At 43.9% G+C, this 21,535-nt stretch overlaps 2 long non-coding RNA genes across 3 annotated transcripts in view; one reads left to right on the forward strand and one right to left on the reverse strand.

Annotated features, from left to right (window-relative positions):
* Positions 1 to 20,033, reverse strand: part of LOC134485571 (uncharacterized) — a 32,535-nt gene extending 12,502 nt beyond the window's left edge. The window contains exons 1-2 of the long non-coding RNA XR_010063697.1: positions 19,527 to 20,033; positions 265 to 17,575 (exon numbers count right to left, since the gene is read on the reverse strand). This is a non-coding gene — a long non-coding RNA (uncharacterized LOC134485571). The remainder of the gene's footprint in view (positions 1 to 264; positions 17,576 to 19,526) is intronic.
* LOC134485570 (uncharacterized) lies at positions 1,116 to 9,137 on the forward strand. Of its 2 annotated transcripts, none has more exons than XR_010063695.1 (4): positions 1,116 to 1,246; positions 3,098 to 3,211; positions 7,433 to 7,567; positions 8,547 to 9,137. It is a non-coding gene; the product is annotated as an uncharacterized LOC134485570 (long non-coding RNA). The 2 variants fall into 2 exon arrangements; XR_010063696.1 differs by having other exon boundaries at positions 3,098 to 3,200.
* Positions 20,034 to 21,535: the final 1,502 nt, after the last annotated feature.

Below are 21,535 nucleotides of genomic sequence, written 5' to 3' on the forward strand. Positions count from 1 at the left end.
GTGTGTGTGTGTGTGTGTGTGTGTGTGTGTGTGTGTGTGTGTGATGTATTGTGCACCCCTATAGAAAGAGTATGTTTGAGTGGAGGCCAGAGGTCAACATCTAATGTCAACTTTGATCTCTCTCTACTTTGCTTATTTGAGAGAAGATCTTTCACTCACTCAGAGTTGAGCACTTAGCTAGACAGCCTTGTCAGGAAGCCCCAGGATTCCTCCTGTCAGTGCTGGGAAATAAGCATGAGGAGCAGTGACTGGCTGGGCACTTACTCCAGGGCCTCAGGTTTGCACAGCAAGCTTAGTAAAGTCATCTCTCCGGCCTGACTTTTCTCTTCAACACATCAGCAGTGTATCTTCTCAGAAGGTTGCTTTGGGTGTCCAGGGTTCTCTATAGTTTCGAGGAAAAAACACTCTAAGTAGACTACATGAAGAATTTTCTCCTTCAAGAGCTGAAGGAATTTTGGTTTTTAGGAGAGAGAAAAGCAATTAGTTTTTTTCATCAGTAATGGAAATTTCTAAGTGTAGCTTATCCATCTTTCAAAAGGAATTGTCTCTTTTCCCAGCACTTTTCTCCTCGTGCTGGGTTGGCTGAGAAACACTCCTGCCAGTGTTTACTGCACGTCCTTGGAGCTTACCGTCCATCCACATCCCCACAGGCAGTAAAGGAAAACTCGTGCACCAAGGACAGCTGGACACCTGTCACACGGCCAGAACGGTAAAGTTATGACCCCGAGAATCCTAATTTTCTGTATGAATGTTAATAAAATTTTTAAGATGGAAATTCTTCTTCCCTGTGCAGAGAGCAGGGCTATGGACGGTAAGATGCTCAGCAATTAGGACGCCCATACAAGATTTGTCTTTCGAATATGCTCCGTTTCTTCAAACAAACATTCTCTATGACGTTGTGTGCTAAAATAGAAGCTCAACAAACGTTTCACCAAGCAGGGAACGGTTGTTTGGGCAGAAAATGCTCATCTAGACACACAAAGTCCTGTTCACATCCACCACTTAAGAATGTTCATAACAACTTGTACAGGTGCAGAGAGGAATCTTAACAACCACCTCCATGTTCCCTCTGCAGCTTCTCTCTTCTCCCTTTCGCTCCCGTCTCCTCCCCCTCTCTCAGACTTTTCTTGTGCCCATCCTTTCTTCTCGTCCAATGGCAGGCCTCGTTCCATCTTGTACCTGCCTTCACCTGTATAATGAGGTTCCACTGGGGAATCTCCATCAAGGACGCTTCAGAAGCTTGCAGGTTCGACCCAAGTCCGCTGTGACTTCTTTTCAGCTGTAGCAAGCAGGAAGATAGTACTAGGAAGTCTGAGAGAGCCTAGGCCAAGGGCTAGTGTAGACTCAGCGACAGTTCTGTGGTCACTGAAGCCAGGGTCCCTGCACATAGTCTCAAGTCCTCTTGCTGATGCGTAACAGAGGATAAAGAAGCAGAGTTGGGGGAGGGCTAGCAATGCGATCTCAGAGATCCAAAGTTACAACTTTTGTATCATTTCATTAGCCGGTCGGTAGCTTTGTACTCACAGGGCTCACAGTTTGGGGCTGGTTCACCAGTACATTAGCACCATGTCTGGGTAGCTCACTAACATATCAAGGCCTATCCTGAACTAAACACTCCTGAGCTGCCCAGTGACCTGCCAGGGGCTTGCTTCCAAGGCCTTGCTCTTACAGAGTTGCCCAATGGCAAGCTCAGACAACACAGTATTTCATGTCAGTCACACAAAATGGCCTTTAAATTGCAAAAAGTGGTTTTTAAGTCATGTTCCTAACACCTGTGTTTTTAAATTCATTTTCATTTTAATGAATTTAATTACTCTAATAAAGGAAAGAGTTCGTAACTAAAACATTTGTGGATTTTGATTATGAAAACAGGTTTATCAATGGAGAACTCAGCCTAAGACATCCATCCACAGATTTTATTTGTTTATTGGTGTTTTTTTTTTTTAAGAATTATTTTATTTTATGTAGACAAGTATATGTCTTCAGGCACACCAGAAGAGGGAAGCAGATTCCATTACAGATGGTTGTGAGCCACCATGTGGTTGCTGGGAATTGAACTCAGGACCTCTGGAAGAGCAGTAACCACCGCTAACCACTGAGCCATCTCTCCAGTCCCTGATGGTTGTTTTTTAAAGACAGGGTTTCTCTGTGTAGTCCTGGCTATCCTGGAGCTCACTCTGTATACCAGGATAGGCTCAAACTCACAGAGGTCTGTAGGATGTTGTTATTACACAGGTGAAGGCAGGTATAGGATAGAACGAGGCCTGTCATTGGACGAGAAGAAAGGATGGGCGGGAGAAAAATTTTAGAGAGGGGGAGGAGACAGGAGACAAAGGGAGAAGAGAGAAGCAGCAGAGAGAACATGGTGGTGGAAGTTAAGATTCCTCTATGCACATTTACAAGTTGTTATGAATATTCTTAAGAGATGGGTGTGTACAGGGCTTTGTGTGTCTAGATGAGCAAATTATATCTCATCATTGGATCAGAGGTTATTGTGTTGTGTGTTCTTTCATGTGGCGATTTAAGTTCAAGAGAGTCTGTGGTGGCTGGCGACATGTGTATGTCTGGCATCATGGCAGCCTGCCTTGGGAACTAGACGGGTAGAGAGATTGTTGCCAGGCTCAGAGAGAGGCCATCAGCAGTTTGATATGGAATGGAGCAGAGCTGGTGAGAAGCTTTGCTGACTGAGATGAAGATATCTTGGGGCACTATGGTGCTGGATCTAGTGCGGGGCAAAATTTAATTTTACAGCAACAGAGGTCCACCTATCTTTGCCTCCCAGGTGCTGGGATTAAAGGTGTGAGCCACAACCACCAAGCCTCAGATTTTATTTTCAATATTCTACTAGAATCTATTTGGTTGATAAAGCCCCCTTTTAGAATCAAGAGAAGACAAACGACCAGGTGTAATTTAAGGCGCTGAGTGAACTTCACAATCACTCGCTAACTAAAAAGCCAGAAAGCCCAGGAAACCAAAATTCAGGCTATTCAGGAACCTTAAGCAACAAACTGGGTAACTGTCATTAACGTCAGGAATGGGAGTCTGATATGAATTGAGGTGTGGCAAATGTGCTTTATGAATCTGCTCTCCACCACAGTTTCATTTCTGTGAAGAAACATTGGAAAAGGAACAGAGCTGCGGAGATGAGCGTTCCTACAATGTGATCCCAAGCTTCCAGTCAACAGCACTCCTCCCACGAGGTGAGGGCTGGGTAAGTTTACTGAAACCTAAACTTGCTTGGATTTTTACTTCTTCCCCTGGCCTCTACCATATCTTATTTCTCTTCATCTGAAATAACTAAATAATGTGGGGGCCTAGCCAAGGGAAGATTGTGAAGCTAGCAAGACAGGGTTTTATCCAGTTTTCTCATGGGTATCTTTATCTGTGGGAAACCTTTATGAAGCATTTAAGTAAAAATATATGAAAGTCAAATAATTTTCAACCTTTTACTATTATTGACTAATTGCTATAGGGGAAAAAATCCATGACTAAACAGATCAGACATGGATACAAATATTTAAATACACATGAGCATTTTAATACTGGAACCCTTTTCTCTAATTTATATCCTTATGTGGAGCCACAGTCTGTAACATACCCGAAGACAGTCTGTTTCTAGCTGAGGGAAGTAAGCAGTCATCCTGTTAGGCAGGCCCTACACCACCCGAGGCCCGAAGATGCCTGAATGACAGCTTGGAAACCTTGAGAAGTTACCTTAACCTTGAAAGCAGTCATTCCCTCTGGCTCTATCCCCAGAGAGCTGCGTCTCTGGAGAAATGATTTTGTCCTTTTGAGGCCTCATAACATAAATAATTTTTAAAGGCCTGATAATAGTATTTAATTCTGATTTCTAAATATAAGTGCTCATATTTACAACCATCCATATCTTCATAGTCACGTCTTTGTCTACGATTGTTAAGGTCTGCCTTCAACTTAAACTGTGTGCATTACCCACACACTAGAACCAATATTTGCTACTCCCTGTGTCTACAGTCAACAATAGTTACATAGACAGCATTGTCGGTTACATATGAACAAGTTGGCAAACGTCTTTTTTTCCCTCTGAAAATATTGCTATTCTTCTATATGACTAGCATATGATGTAGTCAGTGGCATTTGCTTGGTCAAGATACAACATAAGAAAATAAACATTTTTATTCTAAAGTTACCCTCACCTTAGACCATTCTGAATTAATATTTTGTTTCCCTGCACAACTGTTTTACGTCATGCAACTTTTCACTTGGTGTTTGGCATATAAATAAATGGCTGAGTATACCTGGTGTAATTAGGAGTGCTGATGTGACTGTCCAAGCTGAGCAGACAACAGCCACACTCACGGGGAGATGATGACCAGATAGTGAGAGCCAAGTGCCAAGGGATTTCCTTTTCATCACGGTGCAGGTCACAAACAATGAGAGAGGAGCTGGGTAGAAAAGAGCCGGACTGTGTGTGCAGACACACTCAAGTACAGTGCCACACTGTTAGAGAATGGTAAGGGGAGCTGAGGTGGAGGACGTCACAGATTGTCATGGACAACCAAAACTAGTCAGGCAAAACTCCAGAAAAATTATAACTTGATCATATTCTCCAGGACATCCAGTGGTGTCACCTCAAGTACTCAAGTCCAGGCAGGATGGCCACTGATCAGTTGAGGTTCTGCTTCATGTGAAAGCTGGTGGAATGGTTTCCACAGGGTCTATTTACTTTTCTATTATTTCTTGAGGTAAAAAAATAGCATAGCTAATTTGATCTTGCACACGGCATAAATACTTAAAATGATGAGTAAGAATGACTCTAAAAAATGTTTAGCAATTAACTGTAGACAAAATGAACCTTTTAAATGATGGGATTTGGGTTTAGGAAGGCGACTCAGTGATAAAGCATTTACCTATCATGGGTGAGGTCTAGAGTCAATCCCTAACACCACTAGCACAAAACAACAAAACAAAACAACAAAACCAATGAATTAAAAATCCAGTCTAAAATACAGAATTCTAAAGATTCCAAAGTTCTCATTCTATATTATGTATAAGAGGCAAATCCAGGAAGGACATACAATTTTCTTAAGGTCCTGGGACAAACAAGGATTCTGGACTCTGGATTAATCTCTTCCTTATATTACATGATGCTACTTTTAACTGTCAATCTACAAGTTTGAGATATTAGACATCAGTAAGCTTGTCAGATCTGCATAAACAAAGACTATTATGGATTTGAGACAATCTTACAGAAAATTATTTTTCCCAACATGTTAAGAATGTTTTTAATAAAATTTAACAAATAATTTTGAACTTTTTAAAAAATGTAACTGCCAAGTGTAATCGTCTCTTTTATTCCCAAGTGTTCAGTACATGAAGATGGTGGTCTTACTTTTGGGAAGCTACTACAATAAATAATTCAGTTGCTAAATATAACTAAATGGGGGAGGTGAAGGGGAGATCCAAACTACAGCACCGATTATAACTGCACTAGTTAATTTGTCAGTGCTGTGACCAAATATAATAATCAACTTAAGGAAGGTTCACCACGAGTACAGTGTATCCTGGCAGGGTAGGTTTAACTGTGGGTGTGGCTACAGGCACAGCATCAGGAGTGTGAGGCAGCCAGCCGGTGTGCCGAATGAGTGATGCCCAGCTTCCTTTTTCCTTTCCCCCTTTTTATTCAGCCTGGGACCTCAGGCCCATGGGATGGTACCACCTGCAGTTAAGGTGGCTCTTCCCTCATCGGTTAACTGCTCTGGGATAGCTGTCATCACAGGCATGCCCAGGAGTATGTCTAGTATCTAATCTGGTAGAGATGACAAGATGACCCTTCACCATGTCTCCTCAAAAATGTACTAAGAAGGAAATTGCTTTTTTTGTTTTTTTAGACAGTATCTCACTATGTAGGTTGGCCTGGCTTAGAACTCTCTATGTAAACTAGGCTGGCCTTTGGTTTATACAGCTCCACCTACCTGTCTTTGCCTCCCAAATTCTGGGATTAAAGGCACAATGTCTGTAGAAAAAAAGGATTTGTTTTAAACATGAAATTCTTACCAAAACCATTTGACCTGAATCCAGCACTGAGATAAAGAATGTAGAGCGATCTACAGAATGAAGTTTAATTCTTTACAAGTATTAATGTTGTGACAGTTGTAGAGGCGTCATTATACACAAATAAAGAAAACCAACAGCAGCTAAATAGAATGAACAATTCTTACCAACATGAAGCTAATGGGGAAAAGTTAAAAGATCAGAATCAGAACAGTTATTTTATTCAGAAAAGAAATTTGAGTGTAACTTATGTGTTAGGTAAACTGTTGTATTGGTGTTACATGTCCAGACATACCAGTGACTACGTAGAAAAGAAGTCTTGCTATTAGGAGATATATGGTAAAGGATGAGATAATCAAACCATGACATCAGCAATTGACTGTAGACTATTCACCAAAATATATATAACATGTAAATATATAAATTTATAATAAATAATAATATAATATAATATAATATATATTTATATATATATTTACATGTTGTGTTTTTACATGTTGTGAGACATATAAAAATGTTAATAATTGGTAATTCTGGGCAAAGGGTATAAGTATTCTTTATACTTGAAAATTTTCAAACTAAGAGGCTAGAGGAATTGTTGAAAGCACTGTGGAAGCTCAGTTTTCATATGAAGTATTCAGTGGGAGATGAATCAAATGAGACCTTTATACTCTTTCTGTAAAGTATCACTGGCCCTTGGTGTGCATCAATAGCAAGGCTGTTAGGAATTTTATAAGCATGGTACTTAAATGCTAAATTGGTGGCAGATTTAGTTGGGTGTGTCATAAGGGAGTGTTTCTCTGGTTATTTTAGACTGTAAAATCAGTAACCACATGTGTTAGAGTTGAAGTGTTGGAAAGAAAACATCCAGCCTCTACAGTTGCAGAACATGGAAGTTCCCGAACCTTTTTGCATTGGTGCCTCCCAGACATTATGTCACACTGTGCTCTTCTCTACTGATGTAGGTTGTGTTAGCATGTAGCACATGTCCACTTCCTCAACAAGAGGCTCCTCCTCTCCTTAGAATATCTAGAATATTAGAGTAATTAATTAGAGTCATGGACGATCTGGCATAGTGTGTGTGTGTGTGTGTGTGTGTGTGTGTGTGTGTGTGTGTGTGTGTGTGTTCAGGGATGGTCTAGGAAGTCTTCCTAGACTAGTTAAATTAGTAGAAGGTAGAAAAAGCAACAGACTTGGCAAAAGTGACAGAAGAGTGAAAACAGCAGCTGCTGGCTAATCAGTTTATGAGGAATATGAAACAAGACTTAATCTGCCCAGAATGCCACCAGGACTCTTTCCTTCTCCCAGCCTCCTTCATAACCTATGAGTTTGCTCTCATTTGTCACCAACACTTTTCTGCAAAGAGCTAATGAAACATTTCTGAGTTGTTCTTTAATAGGAATCATCAATAATTGGCTCGATAAAGGTAGACCAAGACTTCTCCATGGAAGCTGGAGCTGAGACTGACGCCAGGTTTTCCTCAAGCATGTAACATTTGAGAATCGTGTGGATGCCAGAACAAAATGGGGGGAAGGTTCTATTCTATTCTATTTTGTTTGTTTTGTTTTATTTCCCAGTCAAGGCGGGGGGGGGGCAGTTTCGTGGGCAGGTAGCCATTAGTGGCTGCTACAAGGAAGGCAGTCAAGTACCTAAATATTTTGGACCATCAGCAGTGTGGTTAAATGGGTAGTCAGAGGACAAAGGTGATTCTCACAATATTGTGTGCATGGCTAGGCATCTGTGTATTACAAACTGATTCTGAAAACAGACTTGAGAGTATGACAATCAGTTGTCTTCATTATGTTGAATTTGAAGCATCCTTGGAACACCAATGTATAATATTTAGCAAATATTTGAAGTTCTAGGTAGAGAACTGTATTGGCTGTATAGAGTTCTGAGTATCATCAATATATAGTTAAAAGTTAAAACCATGGAGTAGTTGATCACCCCAGGATGGGGTAGAACATTATAAGGAAGGGCAGGAACATTATAAGAGGCAGAGAGAGAGAGTACCTAGGAAGATCTGTGGGGGGTGGAGCAGTGGGACCAGAACCTTGGTACAAGATAAATGACAGACACTGTCCAGTGTAAAGGAGACATCCTGCTAGCCTCACTATAAAGATGTCCTTAGACTTTCCACTGTGGCCTAGGAACACTGAAAGTGAAAGCAGTTAACAGAGAATAGAATAGAAGGTGAAAAAAAAATACGAGATGAAGTGTGTAAACTGGCACTGTGAGTAGTTTAGTTAAAAAGAGAAACGTTTAGGCTGGAGGTAAAGGACCAGTCAAAGAAGAAGTTGAAGGTGGAAGACAGAATGAATCACGACAGGAAGTCTGCAAGATAGCAGTGCAAAGAAGCAGAGGTTTGAATGACAGGATGAGGAATCCCGGGTCAGATGGTAAATTAGAAGCAGTGGGTGGATGAGGAATATGGTTAAAGAGACGGACGGACAAAGCTTTCATGCCCCTGTGTCTAACCTCTTGCTGACTCTCCAACTCCACTTCTGTTCAAGCCTTACTTGAGAAGCCATTGCTGTCGCTGTACGGCCACCGTGGCTGGATCTATCACAGCCTCGTACAAACCTGAGTTAACTGTTGCAAGTGAACTGCTCACTGGAGTGCCAAAGTCTGGACTACCGAAAAGTACATACGGAGAGCAGACGTGAACAGTACAAGCAGAAGAGTGCTTACCAGAAGTGTGGTCAGGGAACTCCAACCTGAGACGGCCAGAAAAGGAAAACGACTCCTCCTCCCCACTATTGCCAGGGATCAAGGATACTGTGGAAGCCTGCGCAGTTCTCTGCCAGCGCACGCACCTCGGTCCTCCGCGGGGGCTGAGCCACAGAAACCTCTCTGCCTGAAGAAACTTCGAAACCTAATCCACTAAAGACAAGACGTGACTTTCTGGAGGGTGGAGCAGGGGGATTCTGGCCGTGGATTTCTGCCAGGAAGTAGTATATTCCCACCGGAACCCAATCTAGAAGGACACACTAACATGTCAGAGTTATTGAAACAAACCATCCTCCCACACATATAAAGACTTATAGGAATAAAAATCCAGGAGAGTGGGAACCATGTCACCTCCCACCCCCTGTGAGGAAAAATACTGAAAGTGTAAGTCCCTCGGTTTCTTTTTATTCCCAGAAAGGTGGGAGGTTGTGGCTGGAGACTGGGACACTGGAAGAATTTCAGATTTATTTCTGCCTAATTCTCATGCCTATCTCTAATACCCAAAAAGATAACACCAGTGTCATCCAGACCAAGGTCTCTGGTTGCATTCCAAGTGAATAATCTTTAATAAGAAATTTAATGCCTCCGAGGGTTCCTTTCTTCAGCTTTAAAACTAGAGGTGATAAAATGCCATCAGTTGGTGGTCGTGTGAAAAATCAATGGAACTGGTAAGTGTGTGACACCAATATTAAAGAATATATAACATGTAGTATAACATAGCTTGGTCCACTATATACTCGCTATGTTTACATTATTATTGTATGGAGATAGCTACCATTGGCTTGTACATAATAAAGGGAAGTCTTTTTTTTTTTTTCAGAGCTGGGGACCAAACCCAGGGCCTTGTGGTTGCTAAGCAAGCGCTCTACCACTGAGCTAAATCCCCAACCCCATAAAGGGAAGTCTTAATGGAAGCCTGAGAGCAAGCCTCAATGTGTCATTCATAGTGTATCCTTAAGATTGATCTGGGAACCTGGCACATGAGAGAGAGAGTCAAAGAAAGAATGCACAACCAAAATACCTGCTGCCGTCTATTTAATGGTTCTCCAACCTCAGTATATTTGGGGAAAGAATTTCTTCCGAACACATACTTTGGATTTAGTCTTATGTGTATGCAAGCCTGCTTCTGTGCCCGACCTCATTCTATCAAGGCACACTCCCTTTTCAGCACTATGCTAGAAACTTGAGATACATTGTTGCAAAAATGGGCAAACTCAGCCATGGGCAGGAGCGATGGCTCAGTGGTTAAGAGCACTGACTGCTCTTCCAAAGGTCCTGAGTTCAAATCCCAGAAGCTACATGATGGCTCTCAACCATCTGTAATGAGATCTGATGCCCTCTTCTGGTGTGTCTGAAGGCGCAGCTACAGTGTACTCATATATAATGTCTTTTTAAAAAATGGGCAAAGTCTCTGCTCTCGGAGTTTACATAAATAGGAGAACGTAAATTGGAGAATATGATTTAATAAATATAAATAAACCTTCAAGGAGAGCCCTCAAACTTTGGAACTGTTTTGCAGAAACCTTTTTTTTTTTTTAAAGACAAGGACTCTCAGTTGGACCAGAGACTTACAACTCAGCTAGGCTGACTGGACAATAAGCTACAGACATCCTCCCATCTCTGCTTCCTCAGCACCGGGATTCTAAGTAGGCACCATCATGCCCAGACTTTTATATGGGTTTTGGGGACTGAAACTCTGCTCCTTATGCAAGAGCTAAGATGATGACAAGGTGCCTGGTGCTTGCTGTGGGTGTCCATGCTTGCTGGTAACCCTCGCATCTGGGAGGCTGAGGCAGAGGGTCACAAGTTCAAGACCACTCTGAGACAAAGTGTGAGACCCTGACTCAAAGAATAAACAAAACAAAACAATGGGGTGAGAGAGAAGGAGTTGAGGAGAGAGAGGGGAAGGGAAGGAGTGAAAAGACTAGACCAGAGAAGTTAAGGAAATTACTCCTACTGTGGGAAGACTGAGCTTAGTTAACATAATAAACGGACAGAGGAAGCCTAGTGGGCAGGGAGAAGAGCACGGAGAAGGGTCTGTAGGGAGCAGCCAATCACAGATGGCTTTATGGTCAGAGGGGAGAAATGCAGCATGCGTTGTTCTGGATAAAGCTGGAAGGAAAGACTGTTCAGGGCCTGCAGAGCCCGGCGCTTCCACTCCTTCGAGCACAGGTGACCATGTGGAACTATGGGTGTCATTTTTCATGATAAAGGTTCTGGTCTTAGGAGAAGTGCAGCTAGGACCTCCCTCATTTTGCTCACTCTGCTTCTCTGTGTTATTAGTATAGGATGGCTATGGGGAGCAGGGTTTCCCTAATCTTTGGAGAAATGGAGGGGAAAGACAGCACAGTTTCTAAGCACAGAAAAGCACTGAATGAACAGCGAGTGCTGTTGTTCTTCAAGTCTTTCAGCCGGAACCCAGCTCAGCCAGTAAACCAAACTGAGCTCTGCTCGCAGCCACGCCGATTCGGTAACTGCTCTTTGTCGGGATTTTAGTTGTTTTTTTCCTAACCTATCCCAAGGTGTGTTCTGTGAAAGAAAAAATATTATTTGTGTGAGTGGGTGCACACGTGGACGATGCGGAAGCCAGAAGACAACCTTCTGGTTATCCCTCCTCCCTGAGGATTAAACCCGGACTCCAGGCTTGCACCGGAAGTACTTTTACCCACCGAGTAATTTCATCAGATCATGTTCTTCAGCAGTGTTTATCCTACTTCAGTGAAAGTAGGAAGTTTATGCGCACAAGAGCACGCACGTCCAGTTCTTCAAGATCATGTCTTTCATCACAGTGACCGACCAAGAATTCTAGGTTGGCTGACTGAAAACCGGTGAGATCCCCTTGAACAGCCCACCTCACTTTAATAAAAAATTAAATAAATAAATAGCCCACACCACTTAACCTTTTCATTCATTTAACAAGTGTTATACAGCACTTAAAATACGCTGTAGACTTTGCTGGTTCGTGACATACATAAAGATAAGTAAATCACAGTGTTTGGCCTGGAAGTGCTCCTGAGACAAACCATTGCAGCCTCTTGTCTTGTAGCAGCGCTCGAACCCAGAGTAAGAGTTTTGTGGGAGCCCAGAGGAGAGTAAGTTTCCCTGGGGAAGTGGGATGAGGGGGCTTCCCACAGAAGGCACCGTCGGCAGCGTGGCTTTGAGCACTGAACTGCAGCACTCCCAACCAAAAGGTGTGTTGTCAGCTTGGGAACAGCGGAAGCAAAGCTGTGCTAGAGTGCGTTGGAAATCCTGTCTAGGGAGATGAGCCAGGAAGAGTAGACAGGCTTTATGGCCTTCATAAAGCAAGGGTGGAACCAGATCAATTTCTTAAAACCAGCTTCAAAGCTCTAGAGAGGCCGTGTAGTATTGCAGCTGGTTATTGCCTTTCTTTTAAGAAATCGTCTTTGGATTTTCATGTGCATTCGTTTAGAGATAGTTTATCGGCTGGTTCGAGTGTTTAGAAATGATTTTCAAATATCATCCATTCCAACGCTAGACAAACCCAGCAATAGAGCCTGACTTGTGATTTCACCTGTTCACCGAGGTCTCAAGCAAGAACACTATGTAGAAACCACGGAATGGCTTCCTAATACAATCTACGAATTAGATCAATGATGCCACCCAACTAAGTAGAGATTAAGCGACTTGATCAGCACACACTGCTTGGGGCATCATGTCCCGCTTTGAAATCGAATTTTCCCCCCTCGGCCTGACTTGGCATGAGGTCTCACTTCTCTTGGCCCATTTTTCTATCTGTAAAATGGAGTTACCACATTTTAAGCACTTAGAAAGTTGAATTTTGTAATCTTTCGTTAGTGGACAAACTAAGACATGTCTGTAACCCTCTCCTGCCAGCTACACCAACATGAAATCCATCTTATCTGAAGGTAAACAGAAAGAAAGACATCTCACAAAGGGACTATAAAGCTTCCAAAAATAGCAGAAGAAAGGGAAGGCTCTTTTCTTCATGAGTTAAGAAAAAGGAAGAAGATATTTTTCTTAAACCATGTGTCTGTAGCTCTCAAAATCCAGCACATATAAAAAGCTCTTGTGAGATCTCTTAAAACAAACCCCTGAACGGAGTCCTCTCTACCACAGTCAGGATCCGATTTTAGATCTGACTTGGCTTGCTTGGTAATACAGGGTCTCACCACGTACCCAAACTGGTCTTATCTCCTATCTTGGCTTCGTAATTCTGAATTGACAGACTTGTGCCACCATGACTGTCTGGTAGCTGCTTATATTCATTCCTCCAGGTCCAAGAATTTCTGAAACTGCCTGTTTTATCTTCCTTTAGGTTTAGGAGTGAGGAAGAATGGCCTTCCTTCTTTTCATCCTTACAGAAGAGACACAGTGGCTCATAGCGATACCAGGGATGTGTTATAGTGCGTGGGGTGGGGGAGGTGACTCCCCAACCTTTCTTGGTTATCTTGCTGCTGTCCTGAGGCCTTTCTGTGCCTGGAGGTGGTATGTGTGTGTGTGTGTGTGTGTGTGTGTGTGTGTGTGTGTGTGTGTCTATGTGTATATGTCTGTATGTGGGTGTGGGTGTGTCTCTGCGTGTGCCTGCGTGTATATATCTGTACGTGTGTGTCTATGTGTGTATCTGTGTCTGTGGGTGTGTGCTCATGTGTATACATCTGTGTGTATCTGTGTGTGTATATGTGCCTGTGTATTCTGTATGTGGGTGTCTATGTGTGGATCTGTGTGTGTGTGTGTGTGTGTGTGTGTGTGTGTGTGTGTGTATCTGTGCGTGTGTGTCTATCCTTGTCTGTTCCCTTATAAAATTAGTGTAAGAACTGAAAAGGAGAAATGAACTAATAGGATCAAAAGATTTTCATTCCTCTCTCAAAGAAGCCTCTCAGTTGGGTGTCCCAAGATTTTTGACATTATAAAGCAGAGGGACACTGGGGAACCCTGGCCTTTAGATCCACTCGCTCTCGGGGGTACATGGAGCTGATACACTAAGCTAGTCTGAGACATCCTACTTCACAGAAGGGTACCTCACCAAAGTTTTCTCTGCAGCACAGTGATGCTTTGTCCTTCTCCTGCTTCCCTGAGGCTGGGGCCACTGGTCTTTCCATTCCCTGGACTGGACCCTACTGCCAGCACCCACCTCCCATAGCTGTAGGAGACCTGAGGCTCCATCCCCACGGCTGGTAGGCCGATCAGACCTAGTGACACAGCATCCTGGCCTGCCTGGTTTTGCTCTTTCCCAATCTGTTCAACTCACTTTCCTGCTGCCAAGACTGCTCTTTTCTGCCGGCTCTGAACCAGTGAGTGCCCTGGGCAGGGGCCCAGCCTCTGGAGCCATGCCCAGTGCTTGGCCCAGTACTTGGCCTACTGCCCAGGAGTCGTCAAGAGTCTGGCCTGGATGTGTGTCCTTTCAGCTGCTTGTCCTATAGTCCTCTCCTTGGAGTGGTAGGATGGAAGACATCCATCCTTGTCATTTTTAGCCTACCCCAAAGCTTCTTCTTGCCCTTCCAATAGAAGTGGGCCTGATGTAGTTACAAGCACTGGCTAATTGGGGTTCTGGGACTTTTAAAAGCACTGGGGGATTCATTGTGAGCCCTCTAGTGTTCATAAAATGTTTGAGAGGGCTTTGGGGCCCTGAGTAGTGGATTCTCCAGGAGCCACAGCTGGGGTGTGGCCTCAGTTTACATGCCTATTCTAGAAAATCTCCGCCTTTGGGATCCTCTGATAAAAATAACCTTTCTAAGATGAGATATTAGGGAAATAAAGGCTAACCTGGGCCTTAACGATCATGCGAGTGGCCACCAAACCTGTCATCCTGCGTCCCTAGGGTGGTATCTGGCACTCCACAGCTGTGTACTGGAGCTCCAGAGGAGGTCTGAGGGGACAAACTCTGGGGTGGGACAGGTGGATGCTCTAATAATGACAGAGAGAAGAGACAAGTACATGGTCATGAGAGGGAGCCAGGGACCAGAAGAAGATTTACGAGGCCTCTGAGCACAGAGACTTTCGAGATCTATTCTCACTGGAGTTGGAAGAACTCAGGAAACGAACAGGAAGTAAACACACTATGTAGCCCCTAGGAGGGTGGCCATCGCATAAGCTGTAGACCTCAGAAATGAAGTCAGATCGGCCTAAGCCTCCCCGTATCTAATTCCCTGAGGCAACCTTGAACTGAGTTAGCATTGTCTATTAACAATGCTATTTTTTTCTTATTCCTAAAAGAGGCAGTTGGCTTATATCTACATGGGAAAAAATATTACTTTCCCCCAAAATCATAACCAAGAGAGCCAGATCTGAACCCTAATTTGGGACCCTTTGTTTCTAGCTGTGAACAGAGCAGAATGCCCAGTCTGGGTTTTAGAAAACAGGTCTAGCTTGCAGAAAAGACAATTAGGAAAAAAAAAAAAAGAAATCTCATTTTACCATATATTCAGCAAATTTGGAAAGAAAGTACTACAGGACCCCAAAACACATCCAGTGCTCAGAAATAATTGCCACAATGAACCTGAGGGTGACCACAGGGAGGGGACGGTGCAAACCCTGAAAAGCACTGACTTCTGCACGCCCGCCCACCCGCCTGACAGAGTAGCGTGCCTCACAGTTATCGCAGTGACAAGTCCTGCGCAAAGAGTCCTGCGGAGCATCATGGGCCCAATCCCCACTTTTGCTCTGACCAGAGACACTTCCCACATTCCACTTTCCAAACGTCAGTACACATTCTTTAGGTCACAGGAGTGAAATTAAACATCCTGCCACCGGGTAAGGGGAAGAGAAACTACGGCCGCTCGTCCCCAGTACAAAGGCTAGCTTCATTCCAGACAGTTCCAGATGAAAGAAGTCCAAGCGGTAAACTTTCGGGCAAGGAAAGTTCACGACAACTTTAGGGGGGAAATGGCTACTCCATGTGGTGCTAAGACATCAAACTATAATTATTATCAAGGGTTTGCTGCTCTCTTTAGTATCAACACAGGTTTGGGGCTTTTGTTTGTTTGTTTTCTTTTGCTTTTGTTTGTTTGTTTGTTTGATTGATTGTTTTGGTGTTTTGTTTTTTTTAACTGCAGCAGCAAGCCCTGGACATATAAAAGCATGTTACAGGATAGACTTCAAGAGCAACCGGAATAATCACAGATTAAAACTGGCATCAAGTCTCAAACAAGCACCTTCACCTAGTAGGTAGCACTTAAGGACTGACCTGCTTATGGGAAAGAACAAACAGGAATCACACAGTAGAGTCCAGCACACAGAGCAGGGTGAATCAGTGTCCAAAATACAGAGATATGGATTCAATAAGTCCCAAACAGAAGCAGGACTCTCTCTCCCTTCCTTCCAGCCCCTCCCTCCCTCCCTCCCTCCCTCATATCCCACCCTGCTCCCAACACCTTTCATTTTGACCTAAATTTGCTAGCTTACTGAAAATGATTCTACTTTTCTCATTACAAACTCATTTGAAGTAAAACTGTAGGATTTTGAATTTAGAGTCTCAAAAATGATCTTACAAGAATGGATTTTCAATCATTTAAATTCACGTGGTATTTCTTTCCCTTTGTCTATCTGGTGTTCACTGATAAAAAAAAAAAATCTAGCCTAATGCTAACCAGTGATCTGCCTGGGAAACTTGTCTTAGCAAGCTAGGGGAAAAAAATAAATAAATAAACAAACAAAAATGAAACAAGATTAAAAAAAAAAAAAACCACAATAGCCTCGTCTCTGTTACTGAAAAAATATACACAAGCATTAGCTTCACACAAGCAAGGTTGAAACGGGTGGGGTCCTTTGATTGACGTCCAGTTGTCACTGTCATTGGAAAATTTTATGGGCAGCTTCCAATCCGTTTAGACAAATTAGGATGAATGGAAGTGCTGAGTAAGGGGGCTACTCTCTGTGCACCAGCTATAAACGGAGGCCCGAAAGCCCTGAGTGCTGTACTTGGACTGCTAAAACAATGGGGGAGGGGAGCCCAGAAAACTGAGAGAGAAACGTGTTGAGATGGGAAATTAATGAACAGAAATGGCATTCAGGCATGTCAAAAGATAAGACAGATTTGGTTTTTTGGAAAGAGACCTAAATCTAGTAAACAGGGCCAAGTCTCATGAATTGCAAAAATTACATCATGTACAATGATTTTAGCGATAAATTTATTTTAACCATCGATAGCCAAAGGTGGTTATTTTGGGAGAACACAGTGGATACATTTGTTTTCCTGAAGCAGGCAGGGGCAGTATTGTGTTACTCATCAACTTCATTAATATTCATTAATTTTTAAAGCACTCTGGTTAGGTTTGGCTATTATCTATACAGATTATTTTGCCCTTAAATAAAAATAATTACAATAATTTCATTATTTAAAATGTAATTAGCAAAAAGTAAAAAGAAACTCTACGTTTTCATTAGGAAAGTATACATTCATTAGAAAGTACATATTTTTTTCCAAAGGATTCTGTTCTAATTGAATTCCTGGGGTAAAATTCTAATAGTCATACTGACTAAAATATCCTAAATGTAACCAAAATTAAATTGAAAATACTTATGTTTTTTTTTTCAAATCAATCTCCACTTTCAAGAATACCAGGGTTGACCCAATTACCTCTGTGAAGGGACCCAGTTGTTTGACATTCTTCTGCACTGCACTCCCAGTATTTCGTAGTAGACTGTCCTCACAAGTCCAGTGCCTTCCATCCCCAAAGATTCTGATGAACATTTAGTGATATTTACCTTACAAAGTAACCAAAGCCAGATGCGCACAGAGCTCACATCGCTGTATGAAGAAATTGTTTCCTTGTGGTCACTGCTCCCACTTTTGAAGGGGAAACAGTAAACTCTGGAAATTATCCTTGTGAAACTAGGAAATCAAAGGCAGAAATGCAAAATAGTTTTATTTGTAAATAAACCCAACTGTATGAACCACGCAAGACCTTATTCTGCTAAAGCCCTACGGCCTTTATAAATCAGGCTTTTTACACTATGACAGATTAACAACCAGGACAAAATATTCATGCATATGGAGTTAGAGATGGGATCCTCCACATCTCCTCGATTCACAGCATCCACTGTGGTACATGTTGAGTCATATTTGTGGATTATGAGGAAATAAATAAGATTAAAATATAACCTTAAGAAAAGAAGTCTGGATATTTGGAAAGTTTTGAAGCATGGCCAAATGGGAAAATTCATTCTAGTGAGCAACTGTATTTTTAGCAAAACGCATTTCCCCCTGTGCTTTGGGGGTGGTTTACATGTGTGGGACCACATATATGTAAGGACATCCTGTCTTATGATTGGAGTTAAATCTATGGATTTGTCAAAAGTAAATTCCAATCCTGAGAAATGCCTCCCTTACCCAGTCTTTAGGTTTGGCATTCTGTCCCCTCTGGTTGTTAGGCGGTTTGGTGTATATCTGAGATGAGCTGGGCCCTAGAGGCCAGTACAATTTCCCTGTTTAGGTTAGCTTGAAAAACAAGGAGAGTGTCTTCTTGTTATTGAAGATACACGCCTACAGGCTAATTTTTCTAAGCCCATAGTCATTAAGGGCAGACCAACAAGAAGAAAAACTTAGCTTCTGGCTCCCTAAGTGGATTCAACTTCCTCCCCGTTCCAGCAATGGTACAGTTGGATAATTCTCTTTGGAGTTGTTTATTTCCACTCAAATTTATTTTTGAGGACAAGGAACAATACTGCTGTCTCCTCAGCGGATACAACTTCAAGTCAAGAAGGCAGGCTTTGGTCAGCTCACTGTTGAGACACTGGGCCCTTTTAGTTGCCCCTGTATAAACTGACATTGCAAGATGGGGATGGGAAATGGAGGGGTATCATCCTCATTATCTAAGATCCTGGATTTGAGTGTTGTAGCTCTTAGCCCTTGGAAATTAGAGCCAAACTCAGAATCAGCAACTTTCATCAACCCCTGGCTGGAAAAACTGTGGTGTGCAGGCAGCCTTATTTCAAGAAGGCCCGTTCCTCTCAGTTCCTTCAGGCCCACCCAACCTCTGAGCAGGATCGAAGGTCTAAACGTAAGTACTACGTACGGAAGGGAAAGGGTTAATCCCAGCTGCCCTGTCCACTCTCACTCCAGCTTTGGGGGAGCACCAAAGCATCTAAGTGGGGAGCAACTGGAAACCACAAACAACCAAACCAGGTTCCTGGCAACTTAAACTAAGGGGAGTTGAGAGGCACGGAGTCTGAAGTTTAGAGAGCCCGTCTTGGTATCTGAAGAGACCCACTAAAGACAGACGTGGTCATATCCCAGGATTCACCTTGTGTGGCAGTGTTAAGTCTCAAAATGCATTTTATGACCCCAACGCCCTTTATTCCGAAAGAGGTTTAAACGTCCTGTAAGAGTGTTAAATGCATAGTGGGCATGGGAGTGGGGGCACTCTCCTGCTTTTCCTGGCCGCTGCTTCCAAATAACCTTTGTGGCGGGCTAGGATGCAAAGCCACCTTCGCCCAGTTGGTGCAACCTCAAAACAAGCGGAAGCCAACAGGCTGCAGGACCAAACTGCCGCTTGGCCCCAGCTCTCTCTGCAAGCCCTCCAGCCTCCAACCCCAACAGCCCCGCACTGCTCCCCGCAGCCCCTTCCTCACTGCCCACCCGGACCGGTCCCTGCCCCCCCCCAAACCCAGCCCCCCAGAAACCCATAGGCGCTCTCAGAACCCACCAGCAAATTCCAAACAGCCCCCAGCCCTTCCAGGAAAAGAGTGGGGGGGGGGGAAGACCATGACATCACGGGCAGGTTTATTTGGGTTTGTTTGTTTGCTTGTTGGCTCGATTAAATACTCGTGGAAGGTGAACGTACCCCACACAGGAGAAGTTTGATGTTGACAAACTTCTGGTGGCAGCGAGACTGTGTCAGCACAACTTCCGGGATAATGAGAGCTGCTTTGCAGGGAGCGCGGCAGCGGCGGCGGGAGGCTGCCACAGGACGGAACAGCAAATGCTATTCAGCCCGAGCAGTTTCAAGCCGCCCGAGCTGGGGAATTACTGTAGTCGAGCTTCGGCTCTTACCACCGGCGCTGGATCTGGGCGCGCGTTAGGGGGGGAAGCTGCAGGCACAGGGCGCGGAGAGGGGAGCTTTCAAGTTACTTTGCTCCTTGCCTGCACCCGGCAGAGGCTTGCAAGCTGCATGGTAACTGCAAACATCTTGTTCCCTGCTTCTTTGGGCGGCTGCCCTGGAACCAACCAACTTTTCTCTCCCCCAAAACTCCCTCTTTGTTTCAAATAGGACTCTCCAAAATTTATTCTTGGGAAGACTGACAGCCGGGGTCAAGAAACAGCTGTTGAAGTTAATGTTTCTTCCTCCCACTTCGTCTGATGGTTGTGCCCTGCCAAGACAAAGTGAGAGGCACTGCCTGGTGGCTTCTTTAAACAGACATGCATTTAGCCACCCAAAAAAAAAAATTTTTTTAAGAAGAGGCGGGGAGGGGGACAGGGAGGGGGCAGTATATTTTCCTGCCTCACATACAATCTGATTAGAAAGGCAGCAGCATGTGTCTTTCAACTTGTGTTGATTATTTGCTGAAAAGATCCAGCAGCTTTTAGTTTTGAACACTTTGAGCATTAGGGGTAGGAATGCAGGTAGGGGTGAGCGACTCTTTACATTTTAGTAAAGGGGCAATTTTTCCCCTCGGGCCAGATTCACTTGCCCCTCTAAGAGAGATAGAATGGCCTGGGGGAGGAAGAAAAGAGTTGCACTCTTTGGCAAGATGAAGTCGCCTTGCAAAATTCAAATTGTAGTGCACAACCAGAGCTGGCATAGAACTTGATCAACCATTTTTATTTGGAGGTTGACCATAACCTAGCTTAGGGTCTTACTCTGTCTTAATAACTTGTGGTTCTTTTAGACCAGGCGAGCCCCCCCCCCCCACCCGTTCCCCAACGCAAGTTGGTCTTTACCCAGAAGGGATCCTAGAGCAGGGGACTCTTCAGGGTGAAAGTGGGCTAGGCAACCCTGCCTCACTTGACATCCAGAGAACTGAAGGGTTGTGAAAGTATTACTTAGGACTGTCCTCCTGGGTTGCCATGCCCTGACTGAGCAGTGATGTAGATGGGTGAATGGGAACTCAAGCGTTCCCACACCTGAGAGCTAACCACTCTGCCACCTGGCTCGTTCTCAGTTGGAAATGCTGGGCTCACTGGGTCAGGTCCTGTGAAGACATAAAAAAAATGCTCCCTCTACTTCACCGGGTTATTCCATCACCACACGGCAATGCAGCACCGCCGCGAACTGCTATTGCGTCAGCCCCAGGGATATTTTAGGAAGCTCTCAAGCTGGGCCCAGCAATGCAGGCATCAGGGCTGTGCTGCCCAAACCAGAGCTGCTGGACAGGTGGCCGCAGTGCCCTCTTTACTCTTTGTCAATCGTGTGCTCTCCAAAGCAGGCCGTCTGCCTGGGGGCTTCCCTACCCTACCCTGGCTCTCAGATGCCACTGTTGGGATTCAGACCCAGGAGGAGATAACCTACCAGCCACCACCTTTGCCTTCGCTCCAGCCTCTTTGCTGTGTTCCAGTCCTTCTTCTGATGTCTCCCCCACTTCTGCCTATCAGGGGCACTCCCGGAGGTCTTCAGCAGTATTCGTTCCGTGCTATCTGTAAATGAACCGGCTATACTCTGAGTTACAGCACCACACACATAGCTTCCAGCTTGGGTGCTTGCACATCACAGGCTGCCTTGATGTGTATGTGAGCTTTTCTCACCACCACCCCCCCAACTGTTTATCTCCCAGCTTGTCTAGTATCAGGGTAGTGACCAAGAATCAGTAGACCCTCAGTTAGTTAGTTAGTTAGTTAGTTAGTTAGTTAGTTAGT

Source organism: Rattus norvegicus, chromosome 2 (genome assembly GCF_036323735.1).
Source record: "Rattus norvegicus strain BN/NHsdMcwi chromosome 2, GRCr8, whole genome shotgun sequence".
In the NCBI taxonomy this organism is placed as follows: Eukaryota; Metazoa; Chordata; class Mammalia; order Rodentia; family Muridae; genus Rattus; species Rattus norvegicus.